The sequence below is a fragment of the Balaenoptera ricei genome, chromosome 4, assembly GCF_028023285.1.
Source record: "Balaenoptera ricei isolate mBalRic1 chromosome 4, mBalRic1.hap2, whole genome shotgun sequence".
Classification (NCBI taxonomy): Eukaryota; Metazoa; Chordata; class Mammalia; order Artiodactyla; family Balaenopteridae; genus Balaenoptera; species Balaenoptera ricei.
This window is the reverse complement of record NC_082642.1, coordinates 150,707,094-150,724,321: the sequence shown is the minus strand read 5'-3', so window position 1 is coordinate 150,724,321 and position 17,228 is coordinate 150,707,094. Positions and strand designations below refer to the sequence as shown.

Sequence of the window (17,228 nt, the reverse complement as noted above, 5' to 3'; positions counted from 1 at the left end):
ATCATGAATAAAATATGAGAGCTGGGGAGTGCATTTCAATAATATTGCACACTGGGAGAATATCGGCTATTGAATATTGGGAGTTTCAGAAAAGGAGAGAAAAATGATATGAAGAAGCAAACTTGAAAAGTAAATAGAAGAAAACACCCCTTAACTGAATAAAGACCAATTTTTGGACCGAATGTAAATACACTCTAAGCACCAAGCAAGATAAATAATAATAATTTGAAAAGAAAAAAAAAATCACCCCCGGACAAAATCTGGTGAATTCCCAAACTCCAGCTGCTAGAGAACAAAAGCAAATATTTACATAGGGAAGGAAATTTGAATGGCACCAGATCCTCACTGGAAGTAGCTAGAGCCCCCAAGCAGTGGAGCCAGACTTACAGCTTTTGAGAGATAAGGCTCTGGTCCAAGATCCCTCTGCCTGGCTAATATCATGCATACAGGAGGCCAGGGAAAGACACTTTGGCACTTTGCAAGGATTTAAAAAATTTCTACCCATGTTCCATTTTTAAGAAAAGACTAGGAGTATATGGGATTAGGAAAAATCAAATCATAAAAGAAAACACACAGTTGAACTTCTAATTACCAATGAGGATGGGGACAAGATGGGTAGGAAGGATTAAAAAATAGAAACAAAAACCTTGACTAATCCAGGAAAAATAAGGAAAGTAAAAATAAGACACAAGAAGAAACTTGTGTTTCTTGTGTTACCTCATTAAAAAAAGAGGTAAGATGAAAAAATAAGACCAAAAATATTAGACATCTCAATAAATGTGACTAGATTAAATTCCTCCATGGAATGAAAAATATTCTAAAATAGAGTTTTAAAGCACTATTGGTTATATGCTATTTATGAGAAACAGCCAAACAAAATTATAAAGAAAGCTTGAAAAGAAAGAGATGGGAAAATATACTGGGCAAGAGTAAACAAAAGAATGGAGGCAACATGGAGATCAGATAAAGTGGAATTTAAGACCAACAGCTTTAAATAGGACAAAAAGCAATATTTTATAATGATAATAGGTACAACTCCAAATAGAAAGAGTCATGAACCATTATATATTCCTTATGACATTATTTCTAAATACATAGGGCAAAACTTTTCCAAGATAAAAGAAACGGATGAATCCGCAGTCCTTATAGGGTTAACAGCTCTCTTTGAAATTACCAGATCAAGTTGTCAAACAAGAAGTGAAGACGTGGAGACACTGAGTAACCAATAAGCCAAATGCAATCTGCGTAGAACTTCAGACTAAATTTAGAAAACAAATTCTCTTCAAACACTCATAAATGATTTCAGGCTGCTCTAACAGAATACCACAAACTGGGCAGCTTAAACAACAAGCATTCATTTCTCACAGTCCTAGAGGCTGAAGTCCAAGATCAAGTGCCAGACAGTCAGGTTCTTGGTGAGGGCTGTCTTCTCATTGTAGGAGAGGAAGAAAGAGAGAAAGAGAGACAGAGGTCTTTTGTCTCTTCTTATAAGGGCACAAATTCCATTCAAGAAGGCTCTGTCCTTATGGTCTAATCACCTCCCAAAGGCCCCACCTCCTAATACCATCACACTGGGGATTAGGGCTTCAACATATGAACTTTGGGGGGAAACAAACATTCAGTCCATAACAATTAGGCCACAAAGGAAAAGGTAAAAATAGATATAAACATTCTGTTCAATGTGGAAGCCTGAGATGATGAGAAAGAATGTCCTGCTCCAAATGGATGGAAATATGACAGAATTTTGTTACATTGCTGAGCTTGAAACCAAACAGAGAGAGACCAGAAAAAAGAGGGTGACATAAAGCAGTGAGCGATAGCAAAAGTATTGAAAACAGTCCAAGGCCTCCCAGAGTCAAACATAGGTCTGGACATCTGGGCTGGGATTGGAGGACCATACTGGAAGAGGAGCCCAGGCTGCCGGGTCAGGACAGGTGGGGAGCTGGAGGAGCCGCCAGCATGGAACCAGGAGTTACCAAGAGTGACTTGTCTCCAGAAACCAAACTAGAGAACTCTCTACCCATGGATCCAGGAAGCTTGCCTCAGAGCCAGACCAAGCCAGTGATGGGAAAACAGTGACCCATGGGTAATTGGAGTGAATGAATGAATATATTACAAAGTTTCCTCCTGTCCATGAACTCAGAACTGCTCCCACATTCATTATTGGGGTGCAGGTGCAAAACTACTTCCTGGTGCCTGAATCTTTTACCTAATTACCAACTGGACCTGTACCCATCAGAACTACAGAAACTGCATGTGTCTGTGTGTCTTGCTTCTTCACCCCAAGAAATATTTGTTGGAAAACATGAAACCACACTGTAACTGGTTCTTTTCATCATTACCTCCATGCTGCTCTGCCAGCCCAAGGTCAAGTGCATCCTGCAGGAGATATCACATTTCTGAAAATGCCACCATTGATGCCAGTTCTGTGGCAGGCGACAGACATTTCAGAAACTCTAAGAAGGGCAGGGCTTTGGAGATAAAAGAGCTGGGGGCTGCAGAAAGTATTCTTGGAACCTCAGTTTCCTCGTCTGAAAATGGGAATGATAATACGTATTTTTGAAGGTTATCATGAGAATCAAGTGAGATATGTAGAATAGTAACTATAGTAAACAAATGAGTATTATTATTATCATTATTATGGTTAGGTGTTTAGGTATAAATAGGTTCCTTGATTTGAAATAAAAAAAAATTGCCCCAATGATTTATTTTTGGTTTACATAGCTTGCTAAAATTCTTTTTTATTGCCAAATAATATGCCATTGTATGGATATATCACATGTTATTTATTCATTCATCAGTTGAAGGACATTTGGGTTGTTTCTACTTTTCGGCTATTATGAATAATGCTGCTATAATATCTCTGTACAAGTGTTTGTGTGGATATAAGTTTTTCAATTCTCTTGGGTAGATTCCTATGACTAGGATTGCTGAGTTATATGGTAACTGTATGTCTAACTTTTTGAGGAACTGCGACTGTTTTCCAAAGCGGCTGCACCAGTTTACATTCCCACCAGCAGTATATGAGGGTTCCAATTTCTCCATGTCAGTAGGATGCTTTTTAAAGTAACCAGAGAGCAAATGAACTACAGAAAGATGGGATATTCAGCATCCCCACCTCTTTCCTGGAGAGCATCACAAGTTGGTAAAGATCTGCTTCCCTTTTATTTGTATAAATTGAAACAGAAATAGTAAAGTTCAATCAAAGTCTTTCTCCTAAATTGTGGGGATTCCAGGCAAGGCAAGCACCCTCCCCTGTGATTCCGTTTTCTCTTCTAGAAATGAAGACAGAGGCAGAAGCATCTCATTAAGGTACCTATTTAGTCCAAAATAGGTAGAAAACATGGTAGGATTGAAACCTAAGATTTAGAACATGTAACAAGGCTTCACGTGACATACAAACAGATCTTTTGCAAGCCTGCTTGAGCAATGAAGGAATCTCCCTGATTCCAAGGAGAGAGGTTTTTCTTATCCTCCTTCCAGGCCTAAGAAAGCAAAGACCAGGGTGATGGAGAAGTGACCTGGAGAGCCAAGGTGGCTATAAGCAAAGGGCAGTAGCAAAATGCTTAGTTAAGTAATGTCTTCAACAGGTTTGAACAGAAAAAAGAAAAAAGGAATAGCATGCCCAGACTTCTCTGCAGAAGCCTAAACCTTCATGCTCTACAGCGCACTGCATCCTTGGAGAGCGTTATCAGCCACTGAAGAGGAACTTCCCTGGTGGTCCAGTGGTTAAGAATCTGCCTTTCAAAGAAGGGGATGCGGGTTCGATCCCTGGTCGGGGAACTCAGATCCCACATGCCACGGGCGACTAAGTCCGTGCACCGTGAGTACTGAGCCCGTGCCTCTGGAGCCCAAGCGCCACAACTAGAGAGAAGCCTGTGCGCCACAACTAAGACCCAAGGCAGACTAATTAATTAATTAATTTAAAAAAACATTTTTTTTAAAACCATAGAAGAAATGGACTTTGGGTGTGATGCATGGGGTTGGCCATACTTTGAATCTTATCTCCTCCCATGTTGAATCGAAAGGGTTCCTACAGAGAATTCTTTTGAGTGTAAAATGTAATTCTGCTGGTTGGGGCAAAAAACCATCATGGTACAGGATGAATAATCGGATGCTACACTTTTTTCCACCATCAACTACAGGAGGGAAAAAAAAACCCACACACAATGGAGTATTCTTTGATGCGTTTCTTTCCCCATGCAATTCAAAACATAAGGTGGTAGAGTAATAAAAGTACATATGCCATAATGGAAAAAATAATCCCACTATAAATAAGCTGTGTTATTCCATCCAAGAAAGAAAACAGGGAGCTGGAGAGTGTGTGCCTCTTCCCTTTCAAACCCGAATCGTAATCAAAAGCAAACAGGTTCAAAAACAGAACAGAGATAAAGCTGGAATTTGCAGCTGTGAAGAGAGACGCCCATGGGGTGAAACAGGCCACACACAATGAATGCGCAGAAGTGTGGTGTTTTGTTTTATTCGGGAGATGCCTATGAAGGGCTCCGACCCCTGGAGCTGGGGCCCCAGACACTCCACAGTTGAGACCCGCTGTGTGACGTGGCATCTGAGCCTCAGGCAGGGACCAGATGAGCAGCCCCAGCATGGGGGGCGGGGCACAGAGTCTCGTAACTGCCAGCTCAGAGTGAAACCCAGCCCTGCAGGTCCAAAGCTTTCAGCTGCTGTGTGCTGCCTTCTAAGGCCTGAAAGGGTGGGCCAGCGCCTCCTCAGCTTTCCCCAGCCATGGACCCTTGTGAGACGAAGGAGGCTGTTTTCTGAAAAACGCCTAGAAGGAGATGTCAACACCGTACAAGGTGGTGTCTGAGGTTTACCTGCGTCTGTGCCTCGGGGCAGGGCCGGCAGCGACCTCACTTGGACACTCTGCCCCGCTGTGTCACCCACACAGTTTTTCCGATGCTTGGGCCGCTCATGGCAGACTTCCTCCCCTCCCGCCCTCATCCCAGGAGCTGCTGGTAAGGCCCGAATTGTTATTCCTCCGGTCGCCAGTTCTCTACTGGTCCCTCACTCCCCCTACACAGCTCTGCAGCATCCCCGCCCCCATTCTGTTTAAAGGGGCCTTTCCTTGTCATCCTCGGCCCCCCCTGAGTCCCTCCACCTTCTGGCCATGGCTGAGGCCTGGCCCTCCTCCAGGTACCCCACTCCCTTCCAGCATCCCAGGGCCAGTGCTCCTGTTGCCACTGCCAGGGTCTGTCACCATCAGAGAGGAGTTCAACATCCCCACAGGTGGCTCCTTTGGCTCCGGGCCACCTCCTGCCTGAACTCCTTGATTCCGGTGAATTTCAGCCCCCACTTCAGCCACCTTCTCCCACACTCACATCAGGACCTTGACCTCCCCTGAATCCCTCTGCCTCTGAAATCTTATTCTCCAGTTTGACGTCTGCATCCACCAGGGTTTTCATTTCAGAACCCTAACCGTTCTACTGCGCAGAATTCCCCACACCCAATCCTGCAGACCTCATTCTCAGCTAGCTGTTAAGGCTGGAAAAAATCCAGTTACCTCTGGCTCACCAAGGGTTGTCTCATCTTGGATTACACGGAACTGACGAATCCTTTTCCTTCCAAGAATGACCATAGAAACATCTATACAGATGAGAATCAGTGTCATGCTCCTAAAGCTATTCTCCTAATGTTACCTCTCCTCCTTCCTATCAAAGTATTGATTTTCAAAAAGTTAAGCCCATGACTCCCATAAAGACATAGAATGAACATGTGTCCAAGATTTATTTAACTCGTGAAAATGAGCCAACCAGTAGGACAGGAAAGGTGGTTCAAAGAGCATGTGTGGAACTTACTGACCTTTAAAAACAGAATGTCAGAATGATGGCTGGGTCATTTGTTAGATACAAAACTGGTTAACGCCCTATGTGAGAATAAAACCATAACTTTCGTGGTTATCTTTTCTAAGGGACAGAAATTGACAAGTTAACATGCATCTTTACTGTGTCTGGGCTTGTCAACTAGTAAATAGTAAAGTCAAACACAGGTACATTCTCCTCAAGAATTAAGTAATCCTTGGGTGAGCCTATTCAACAATGCCTCCGTGAGACGTGGAGAGGACGTGCCCTTTTGCCTTATTTCTAGGCAAATAGTTTGGGATAATTTTTCTTAACAATCCCTAAAAGAAATTCTAAACTAGTTACCTCAAAATCTCCACATTTATTCCTTCTTGAACCTAAGAATAGAAAAAAAGAAAACCCTAAGTGCATCACTCACATTCCATTGGGCTCTTGATGACCAAAGAATGATTGTCACCTGGTAGAACTTCAGACAGCATGACTCAGCGGGAGGACTGGTATTCTGGCAGCCTTCTCATCACACAGATGAGATCGCCACCAGCTCTCCCAAGACCAGTCCTGGCCAAGAACACAGACACTTCGAGTTCCAGGATAGGATGTTCAAGAATGGATTGGGTGAGCTTATACCTTCATTGAGACATCATAGGATTGGAACTTTAAGGAACCTTCTGGAAAGTCTCCCTGGATTTTCTAGGACAGATGGTGTTTCCTATATTTAGTCCTCCCAGGACTGAGCAAGCCCACGGTCAGGTCAGCCCATGCCAGGCTCTCAACAGCCTTCCTAGCAAGGATTTCTTCTTCAAGCTCTCTCTTAATCAATTTAAGGCCATTTCTTCTTCTGTCCTCTGTGAAAATGATTCATAATTGATCAGTGTCTTCATCTAAAACCTCTTTACTCACAATTTTTAAGCCCCAATTTCTTTTATGCTAAATAATCCAAACTGTTATCTTCTTAATTCTATTATTAGTTGTGTTTGCTGAGCCCTCTTGGGTCTCTCCTAAGACCAGGAAGAGCTTAATAAAGCCCCCAGAGACGATGACTTCACAAACCAGTTCTACTATCCTCCGTGCCATATGAGCTTTCTCTGAATCATATTTGCAGAGTAGGAAAGTCGCTGTGATGACCCTTCAGGTTGCTTCTCGTGCTGTTTTGGTTGCTCAGTATTTCTTCGTTGTTCTTGGAAATATTTCTACTGTGTTCTTCAGCACATAGCCATCGTTTTTTAAAAATTAGCAATGATAGTTAACAAAAAAAAGAAAATCAAAAATACCATCATGACACTTCTCAGAGACAACTACAGTTGGTAGCGTGGTACTCAGCACTTTGGTCTTTTATCCTGAGTTCTTTCTTTTTTAAGAAGAGATCAGACTGGACTGGACTGCTCTCAAGCTACTTTTTTCATCCAATAACAGACGGGGTCCCACGCTCTCCCCCTGCTCAGGGCCATCTCACTCTTTCCCGGCTGTTGGGTCACCATCACTACAACCCGCTTCAACACAAAAGCAGCTCCTAGTCTCAGAATCAGTCCTAGCAGCAGTTCAGATTGGCTTAGGAGGCAAAATAAAATGAATCTACCAACACTGATTTATTTAACCGGAAGAGGAACCAGCCCAGTACATGGAGGGCAACACCAGCAAGCACTCAAGACTTGGGCTGAGATATTTATTCAAACCAAAACCTCTCCTTTGTTCCATCTTCTGAGTCCACCCAGGTTTACACGAGGGACCTTCTCTGGGGCACTCTGGTCTCCACAGTGGGTTTACCGGGCTGCTACATAAGGGCCCTCACATGAGCACCAGTGGATCCTTGCTGCTGAAGGGTTGGCTGTCGTTCTAGACTAGTTTGCTGAATGCCCACACAGTCCTTCCTTGTGGATGACCCTCATGCTGTTTGCTTTTCTTCCAATTTGGTTGCCAACCTAATGCTGTTTCTGTGCTCAAAATTATACCAGACACCGATTTTCTATTATATCCACGAGCTCTCATTGATATTATATTGACCCATCTATGTATTTTTTCCTATCTTTGTAAATCTGGTTCTCTTTTTTGGGGCAAATCTGTTTTATTTTCATATTAAGTTTATGTATCTAAGATACCATTTCACTTTACTCCCATTGATATGTCATAAATATTTTCTCATGCTGTTATATATTGATTTTTTTAATGGTGGCATAGTATGTCCATACACAATTTATTTCAATAGTCGCCTACTGCAGAACATTTAGGTGATTTTCAACTTTTTGATTTTATCAAAGAACAATATGGTGACCATCCTCATACCTTAACTCTGTGCGCCAATCATGATTCAAGGCAAATGCCCACAAGTGGAATTGCTGGGCCACAGGCCATGCATTTTTTGGTGGTTTTTGTTACCTACTGCCAACTTACTCTTGGTAGTTTGTGATTTTACATCCACAGGTATTTTGCTGTATTCATCCTTATTCATCTTTATCCAGTTTTTGACCAATCCATTCTCGCCCTGGGACATACGGAAGACAGGGCCACTGACGTTGGCTCTCTTAGGACAGGAGGTTTCAAAGTCTAGGACACTAACTTTAGATCTATCATGTTCTCTTGGAAAATTCCTCTTCGTTCATCCAACGGCAATGTGCCAGGCACCACTTCAGGCACTATTCATGCATCCGTGAACCAGCCAGATAAAATTCATACCCCAACAGAGCTTACATTCCCACCTGGGAGGAGACAGACACTATAGATACAAGTAAATAACACAAGTATCAGATGGCAAAACACGTGCAGTGGTGAAACATACAGCAGAGGAAGGAGGTGGGCTGCATTTCAAAGCAGGGTGGTCAGGAAAGGCCCCGCTGGGACGGTGATACCTGGCCAACCCCTCAAAGAGAGGTGGTGCTGTGCCCCCATCAGGATCACGCACTCTGATCATTCACACACGCTGTGTGGCCTTGAGAGAGCAGTTTAACTCCTCTGTACCTGGGTTTCCTCCACTGTAAAATGAGGGGTGTCAGCCCCCACGGCAGAGGGATGTTCAGAGAACAAGAAGAATTAACTAAGTTAATGTTCATAAAATACTTATAACTGGGCCTGGCATATAATAAATGTTACATGCGTGTCTGCTAAATAGGAAGATTCGAGGAAGGGCTCAGGCAGGCAGAGGGCACTGCCGGAAGGAAAGGCCTCAGAGCTGGTGTAGCTAAAGTGGAGTGGGGGAGGGGAAGAGAAGGAGGTCGGGTTTTAGACCATTAGGAGGACACTGGCCTTTACTCCGGTGAAACAGGAGCCTCTGGAGGGTTTAAGCCGAGGAGCCATGTGCCCAGGCTGTGGGCTGCAAGTCAAAGCAGGAGGTGCTGAGCAGGCGGAGGGCACCTGAGACGAGGTGGAGTGGATTGAAACAGTGTCTCCCCAAATGCATGTCCCCCGGAACCTCAGAATGTGGCCTTATTTGGAAATCGTCTTTGCAGATGTAGTTAAGGATCTTTAGGTGTGATCACCCTAGACTAAATGGTGGGCTCTAAATCAAAATCCGGTACCCTAAGCGGAGGGGAGGGGACACAGACACACACAGGGAAGGAGGCCCCGTGAAGACAGAGGCAGGGATGGGAGAGACGCAGCTACAGACAAGGAACGTCAGGAGCCACTCGACGCTGGGAGCAGAGGATCCTCCTCTAGAGCCTTCGGAGGGAGTCACATTTTAAGCAATCATATTTTCAATTTATATATTGAAACCAGTATATAATTTCTTAATATTATTTCTTAATAACATTATGACCAAGAATTTTATTACATTCATTTTCAGTGCAGTTTGTTGTTTAAAATAATGTAATCATCAAAATGATACCTATTGCTACACAGTTATTAATTAGGCTTCCATATATCGGTGTTTATTTCCTTGTGTTAAATGTATACTTGTATACAAGTATACATTTATACTCAATAAAATATACTCAATAAAATAGCTGCAAACCTTGATTTCATACTTCCAGCCCCCAGAACTGTGAGAGACTGAATTTCCATTGTTTTAAGTCACCCAGATTGTGGTACTTTGTTACAGCAGTCCCAGGAAAAGAATCAAGGAATTGCTTGCTGTGGTCTAGCGGGGAGATGATGTGGTCTGGACCCTGGAGGCGGCTGTGGAGGAGATGAGAACTGGTTGGACTCCAGATACGTTTTGAAGGTGAGAAAACAGGATGGGGACTGGGTAGGGGATGTGGAGGAAAGCGAGGAGTACAGGATGATTCCGAGGTATAGAGATGAATATATATTTAACACCAGAAGCGTGGGTGAGATCACCCTGGAAGTGTGGGCGTGAGAGCAGCTGGAGGAGAGGTCTGGGCTGAACCTGGAACAGCCTGACGCTGAGTCAGGGAAGTTGAGGAGGAACCAGCAAAGTGCCCACGGAGGAGACCAGAGTCAGGAGGAGCGGAGTCTGTGACGCCTTAGAAACCAAGCAAGGAAGGCTTTTCAAGGGGGAGGGAGTGAGCAACTGTGCCAGTGCCTCTGATGGGAGAGTGAAATGAGGACTGAGGGGAGCAGTGAGTGGGGCAGGGGGCAAAAGTGAGTTCAAGGGGTTGGGGGGGGGATGTACTTGAATACAAAAGGGCTGAGCTTCTTTTTGCTCCTTTCACCATTATCTTCATTGAGACTGAGAAGAAAGGACGAACGTGGATAACTCTTTTGAGAAGTTTTTTTCAGAGAGAATTAACAGCATGTTTTTGCTGATGGGAATGACCAGAAGACTGAGAAATCTGATGATGCAGGAGGGAGGGGGGAAATTTGCTGGGTGATGCCTCGGCAGGTGCGAGGGGACAGAACTCTGGGCACGGGGAAGGCGTGAGCCCTCTGTAGCATCACAGGCTGTCCACCCAGGACAGGGCTTGGAGGATGTGGTTACAGACGCCGGGAGGACAGTAGGTGTGGTTTGAGCATTTGTGGAACTTTTCTTCTAACTGCCTTAATTTTTTCAGTAAAATAGGGAGTGAGGTCATCAGCTGAGAGTGAAATTGGGCCAAAAGGATACTGGAAGTTTGACAAGGGAAGGAAGGAAATATTTGGCCCACAGGTGGTCTCTGAGACCCGTCAGCAGAGATGGGTTTTTCTCCAGCCACATTCAGCTGCACAGGTGCAGGCATAGAATGGGTGAAGCATTTGACTGTAATCAGCAAGAGAGGATCTAGAGAGTTGAGGGGTGACCATAGTGATGGAATTTAAGCTGGAGTAGGGAGGAAAGTGATGGCGTGAGGGAGACGAGACACAAAGAAAAGATGGTAGGATCGGTAGGTCCCGGTGGGGTTGACAGAATGGATTGTGGGAGCTGGGGTTCAAGAGGGAGTGACCTAGAAAGATAAGAAAGGGAAATTGAGATGTTGGGTGATGTAGCTATTGGTAATGACAAGGTCTAAGGTATAACCAGGGAGCAGGTGACAAAGGGAAGATGGATGGTATGACCACTGGAGCAGAGGTGATCAGGTAGTGGAGAGGCCAGCGTATTAGAGAGGATCACCTAAGTGGATACTGAAATCACCCAGAATCATATGAAATTGGGTGGAAAGAGTAACAGTGAGCCAGGAGCTGAAGTCGTCAAGGAACAAGAGGGTGTGGCCTAGGGTCCTCAGATGACAGAAGTCTAGGGAGTTTAGGACAGGACGGGCAATGGTCTGGATGGGGCAGAGAGCCAAGGAGGATGGCTGCTCTGCCTCTAGGCCAAGTGGGAAAGAGGTGATGGGAGAGAAAACAGTCACAGTTGAGAGGGCTCCAGGGGAAGCAGGGGCTCAGGGGCGATCCCAGTTTCAGCTGGGGCAACAAGAAGAAAGAGATGTTTTAGAACAAGCTGAAGAGATAAGAGATCTGACTGATGACTGTGAGTCCCAGGGGCACAGAGAACAGGTTTTGAGAGTGGAGAGAGAGACAGTTGAAAGACAGTACGTCCTGAGCTAAATGTGGATTGGGTTGCCAAGGGTGAGGGACAATCTGGAAATCCTAGCCTGCTCGCGGTGACTCTCATAAACCAGAATAAAGGGCATCGTAATATTAGTCCCAAATTCTCAAGGCAGTAGCAGAGCCAGGCTGGGGGGAGGGGAGGAAGGGGGAAGGCAAGAATGAATGCGGGTGTTGCCAGAGGCATGTAGAATCTGGGATGTGGGACGCCCTTCTTCATTCCTGCCAGTGGTGGGGTGAAGCCAGGGTGGGGTCTTCGGCCTTCTTTTGAACTGCACTTGTATAGAAAGCATTGCCTTTGGTTTCTTAGGTTAGAAAAATAAGGAACAATCCAGGAAGGAAATTAACGAAGTATATAAAAAGGCAATTAACAAGGGAAAAAACAGAATGACCATCAGCGTGAAAATAAGCTCATGCTTATTAATAATAGAGAAAAATGTAAGTTTAAAAGAGAGACAGCTCTCGACACTCGATTGGTAAAGTTTTTTGGTTTTTGTGTTTTTTTTAAATAACATGATTAATACCATGTATTGGGGGATGTTAGAAAACAGGGTCTCTCAAATCTGGCTGTTGGGTGTGTCAACTGGTACAATGACTTTGGAGAGAAATTTGTCAATAACTAGTAAGGATGAAAATGGAAATAACCAATAAGTCAGCAATTCAATGTCTAGTGAAATACTCAGATGTATGCCCTAGGAGATATCTGCCAGCAAGTTCACTAGAGCTTTGCTTGAAACACTGTAAACTTAGACATGCCCATTAAGAGGCAAGTGGCTGGACTTCCCTGGTGGCGCAGTGGTTAAGAGTCCACCTGCCAATGCAGGGGATGCGAGTTCGATCCCTGGTCGGGGAAGATCCCACATGCCACAGAGCAAATAAGCCTGTGCGCCACAACTACTGAGCCTGCGCTTTAAAGCCCACAAGCTACAACTACTGAGTCTGCGTGCCGCAACTACTGAAGCCTGCGTGCCTAGAGCCCGTGCTCTGCAACAAGAGAAGCCACAGCAATGAGAAGCCCGCGCACCGCAATGAAGAGTAGCTCCTGCTCGCCACAACTAGAGCAAGCCCACACGCAGCAATGAAGACCCAACGCAGCCAAAAATAAATAAAGAAATAAATTTATAAAAAAAAAAAAGATCCCACATGCCACATAGCCAATAAGTAAATAAATAAATAATTTTTAAAATGCTATCTTTAAAAAAAAAAAGTATTTGAAGAGTGTTATGAAAACCCTTGAGATATCAGAGTCCTGGGAAGGGGTTGCTCCACTGCTAATCTAATTATCCCTTAAGTAAACCCATTGAATCGCCTGCTTCTAAGGCTGAGAGACAAGTGGACGGTGTCCAGGCTCTTTCTGGCCCCATCACCAAACCTTTCTGTCAAGGTTCTTTGTGCTCCCCTCAAAGAGAAGGCCCCTGGCTCATGCAGACACGTGGCTCTCTAGTGGATGGGAGCTGGTGGAGGAGAATGAAAGTGATGACAGGGGGGGAGGCAGGATGGTGAAAGACAAACCGGACAAGCAGAATAAGAACAGTGGTGGGAATAAAAATCTCTGTTGCAAATAAAAGTTGGAGAATTATTGGAAGATGTCAAAGAGGTGCTCAGCAGAAAAACAAAGCTCAAAACCCACGTCAAATACAGTCAATTCTTGTCATGCCTGATACTTCTGTCATATACAGTTGCTGCGAATGCTGATTTAGAGAACAATAAAACCACTGCTCCTAGAGGAAATACAGGGTTAGGCTCCTGCGAGCCTCTGACACAACATCTGTGTCAACCCGTCAATACATAATCCTGCTTTATCTGTGTGTTTCTTTCTAATGACCCCTTACTTAGTATATATTGTTGATCCATTAACATTGAACAAGGCCTACAGCACCATAACTTGGGCCAAAACAAAGCTAACCTAACACATGTATTTTTTACGTAAGACACATCCCAGCCTTTTTGTGCTTAGGGACAATAGACAGCATTTCAGCATTACACAGTGGGCGGGGCACACGGGTAGGGGCATTTTAAGCAGTAAAATCACCAACAAAAAGCACGCAAATGCAAAAAACACGACACTAAATTGACCAAAAAAAAGACACTTGTCTACAGTGTTAAGACTTGAAATGAGAAGTCGCCTTGTTCATCCTTGGCTGCAAACAGATTCACCAGAGACTCAAAATTTTGCCTCTGTATCTGTGAATGACCACAAAGACACCGTATTGATTTGGGGGTTACAGATAAATTTTTGCGATTAGGCAAATTCACAAAAACAGAATCTTTGAATAATGAGAATTGGCTGTACCAGTTAACAGTACCAGTTAATCTCTGTCCAAAAAGCAAAATCTAGTCTTCCACAAAGAGGTGCTCACATTTTGGGATCCACATGGACAAACAGTGCTACATCCAAGTCACATCATTTAGCTCAATACAAGTTTATGGAAACAATGGAGTCGCCCACTTATTTGGAATGGAGAGGTCAAGAGCCCATTTTGCACAATTCTGACTTCTGGCATTATCCACTGAACAATGTATCCTTGTCTTTTCCACTCACAATGCAATCATCTCAGGGCAAATCTCTGGGAAATGAAGTGAAATCACATTTCCTTCCCCAGAGGAGACACGGCTTAGCCCCAGGTGTTCTGGAGAAAAGGGTTCAGTTGCAGTACGCAGACAATTCTGCCCCTTTGCAGCAACCCAAAGGTCTTGAGCACTTTGGACAGTCGGTCTGGCTTCAGGAGTTCGACTTTTGTTAATCTCCCTGTTGGGTGGTGGGGAGCTGGGGGTGTGCAAGGTTATCTAGGTATTGCTGCTGTTACTATAAACTTAGGGGCTGATTTTTGGGGTCATGGTGCAGCTCTCCAAAAACCAGACCTCACCACCACCCAAGAACTTCCTGGTCACCACACCGTTTTCCTCCTGTGGACTCACAGGATGCCTTGTGCCTGTGTTTTGGTCTAAGTCCACATGCCTTAAAACTTTGTTCTCAGCAAAAAGAATGCTGGCAATTCAACCCAGCAAATGACCATGCTGGCCTCTGGCCATCGGTCCTTTGCTGTTTTCTTGTGATCAAGTACAGCGCCTATTCTGTTTAGAATTAGAGTGATAGCCCCACAGAACCCCCTGGCATGCTGTGGAAACAGCTATCCTTACCAGAAGATGAAGAGTGTGCAAAGCCGCTGAGAAATTCTCTTAACCCTTCCCCATCTCCCTATCCTGCCAACCAGCAGGATGGCTGAATAACCCTCCACCCAAAACCCCAGCAAACTGTGGGCACAGTGGGACCTTGTCCAGGGCCTGATAGACTTGGAAAGGCTCTCTGAGACCAGCTTGTGCACTGGAGGCTGAGAGAAGATAAGAAACTGTCCATGATCATGTGGTCCATTGAGGAGGTCTCTGACCCAAAGTTCTACGCTCATCCCACTACTACGTGTTTTTCAAGGTGACTGAGAATCTCACAAATTGCCCTGGAAACTCCCCACTATCAGCACCACACTGGCCTGTTTCCGGGTGCAGAAAACAGGGCAGGGGGTGGCAGGTGGCCTTCCAGGTGGATGCCAGGTGCAGTCATCTCTCGCTGAGCCCTCCGAACACAAATGGTTACAGCCCAGACCACAACAAGGAGAGGATGGTGTGTACTTTCCAAAGGCTCCCTCACACCATTTCAGAGCACCCCCAGGTCAGGTAGGGGCCATGAGGCAAGCACTACACTGTCTAGTCCCCTCTGTCTACTGCTGGTGGACATCTGGAAACCTTGCCTCAGCCCTCTTTGTACTTCTCCATGATGAGTCTGTATAATCCTTTCTTTCTCAAGAACATGTGGGCAGCATGGGGGGTTGGTCAATTAGGAGGCACCTTTCAGAACAAGTTAATATGCATAGTACTCATTCTTGGTTCTTCAAAATGGTCCCTTCACTTCAAGAAACCCTTAGCAGCCACAAAATGTCTCTTCACCAACAGATGGCAGCTTGGACCCTCCCTGAATTTCCAGGCTCTCCTGCACCCCAAGCCCTTTCCCGCCATCACACCATACCTGCCCGCTCCCAGGTGTTTCCAAAACACACTTTAGCCACCTCCCATCTTCCACCACCCATGCTCCCCACTAGTTGCTCCCATGCCAGCTTAAACGCCATCTCTGCCGGAAAACTTCCTACCTCCCCCCGACTCCAAGTACTAACGAATCCAGTTCTTCGTTTCCACAGCGCTTGGTATGAACCTCAGTGATTATTTTTATTACGGCCTGTCTTCAGATGGCTGAATATTTCCACCTCCCCCATCTGTGAGAGCCTTGGGGTCAGGGACACAGCCCATTCGTCTTTGTATCCTGCCCAGGGCAGCACCTGCCATGTGTGTGCCCTATAAACACACCCCTGGGGTAATTTGGAGAGAAAAAAGCTCTGTGGGAAATTATGGAACAGTTTGGAAAACCATGACAAAAGGAGGCCTATTCTCCAGGGTACACTAACTTTTCTTCTGGTGTTCTCAGGACTTCCCTTTGAGGACCTGAGATTAAAAACACTCCCAAGGAGTCCCAGATCCCCTGTCTCCCCTCCTATAGTGATGAAGCCCGGGGTCTTGGTCTAGGTGCGGGACAGGAAGGGCACAGGGTAACAGGTCAGTCAGCGTGGCCCGGGCTGCAGGGACAGGCAGAGGCCACCTCTAGAAGGGTATGGTGTGCCCAAAGTGGACATTCAAATCCCCAATCCCAACTCCTCCCTTGGTAGCTTTGGAGGAGTCACTTATTTTCTCTTAGCACTTGGGTGCCCCATCTGTAAAATGGGTATAATACTGGCCTCAGGGAGTTGGGAGGAGGGGAAAGGCATAATGTCCATGTTGAGCTTTTGCTGAAGGTGTGTGTGGTATCCCTCAGGTGTGTCAGGGTGGATAACTACTCTTCTAGACTCAACCAGAAGCATGGACATACAGATCATGCTTTCAGTGCTCCTCTATCTTTTAATTGGTATTTCATCTCAATCAACACAAACCTGGTCTTTCAGCAAAAGGTTCACTTGGGCCTAGTGGTCCTTCCTTGTGGACATTCCACGGGACAGGACTTCATCGTCTCGGATTCAGATGCTTCCGTGACCTGACAACGTCTCCAGGAAGCAGCTTCCAAGGCACCCCTGGGACTAGCTTCTTGGGTCCACAGCCTCCATCTTTCTCGACCTTCCTGAGCCCACCTTATGAAGAAAAAAAAAAAAAAAGTACTTCTGGAAGCTCAACTCTGTTCCAAGTGGACCACAAATAGGGTAACAAATCTAAGAGGCCCCAAAAGGGAGTGCTCTGGAGTTGCTGCTTCACCCCGAGACCTGGCCTCCTGTGCTTCTGCGTCTCCTTTCACTTCAGCAGACTCCTATCCCTTCGTGTTTATTCTCGGGAGTTTCCATCCAGTCTCCCAGATCTGGCCCCGCAATTCCTCATCCTGCCCGCTCCACCCTCTGGTCTCCAGCTCAGGGCCTCGAGGCATCTGCACGTGCTGTGCCATCTGCCGACACCATCACATCACGGGAC

The 17,228-nt window shown here is 45.3% G+C and overlaps 1 long non-coding RNA gene across 1 annotated transcript in view; it reads right to left on the bottom strand.

The window, feature by feature from the left end:
- The window catches only part of LOC132365559 (uncharacterized), a 38,320-nt gene extending 21,092 nt beyond the window's left edge, over positions 1-17,228 (bottom strand). Inside the window, exon 1 of the long non-coding RNA XR_009503122.1 lies at positions 16,703-17,228. This is a non-coding gene — a long non-coding RNA (uncharacterized LOC132365559). The remainder of the gene's footprint in view (positions 1-16,702) is intronic.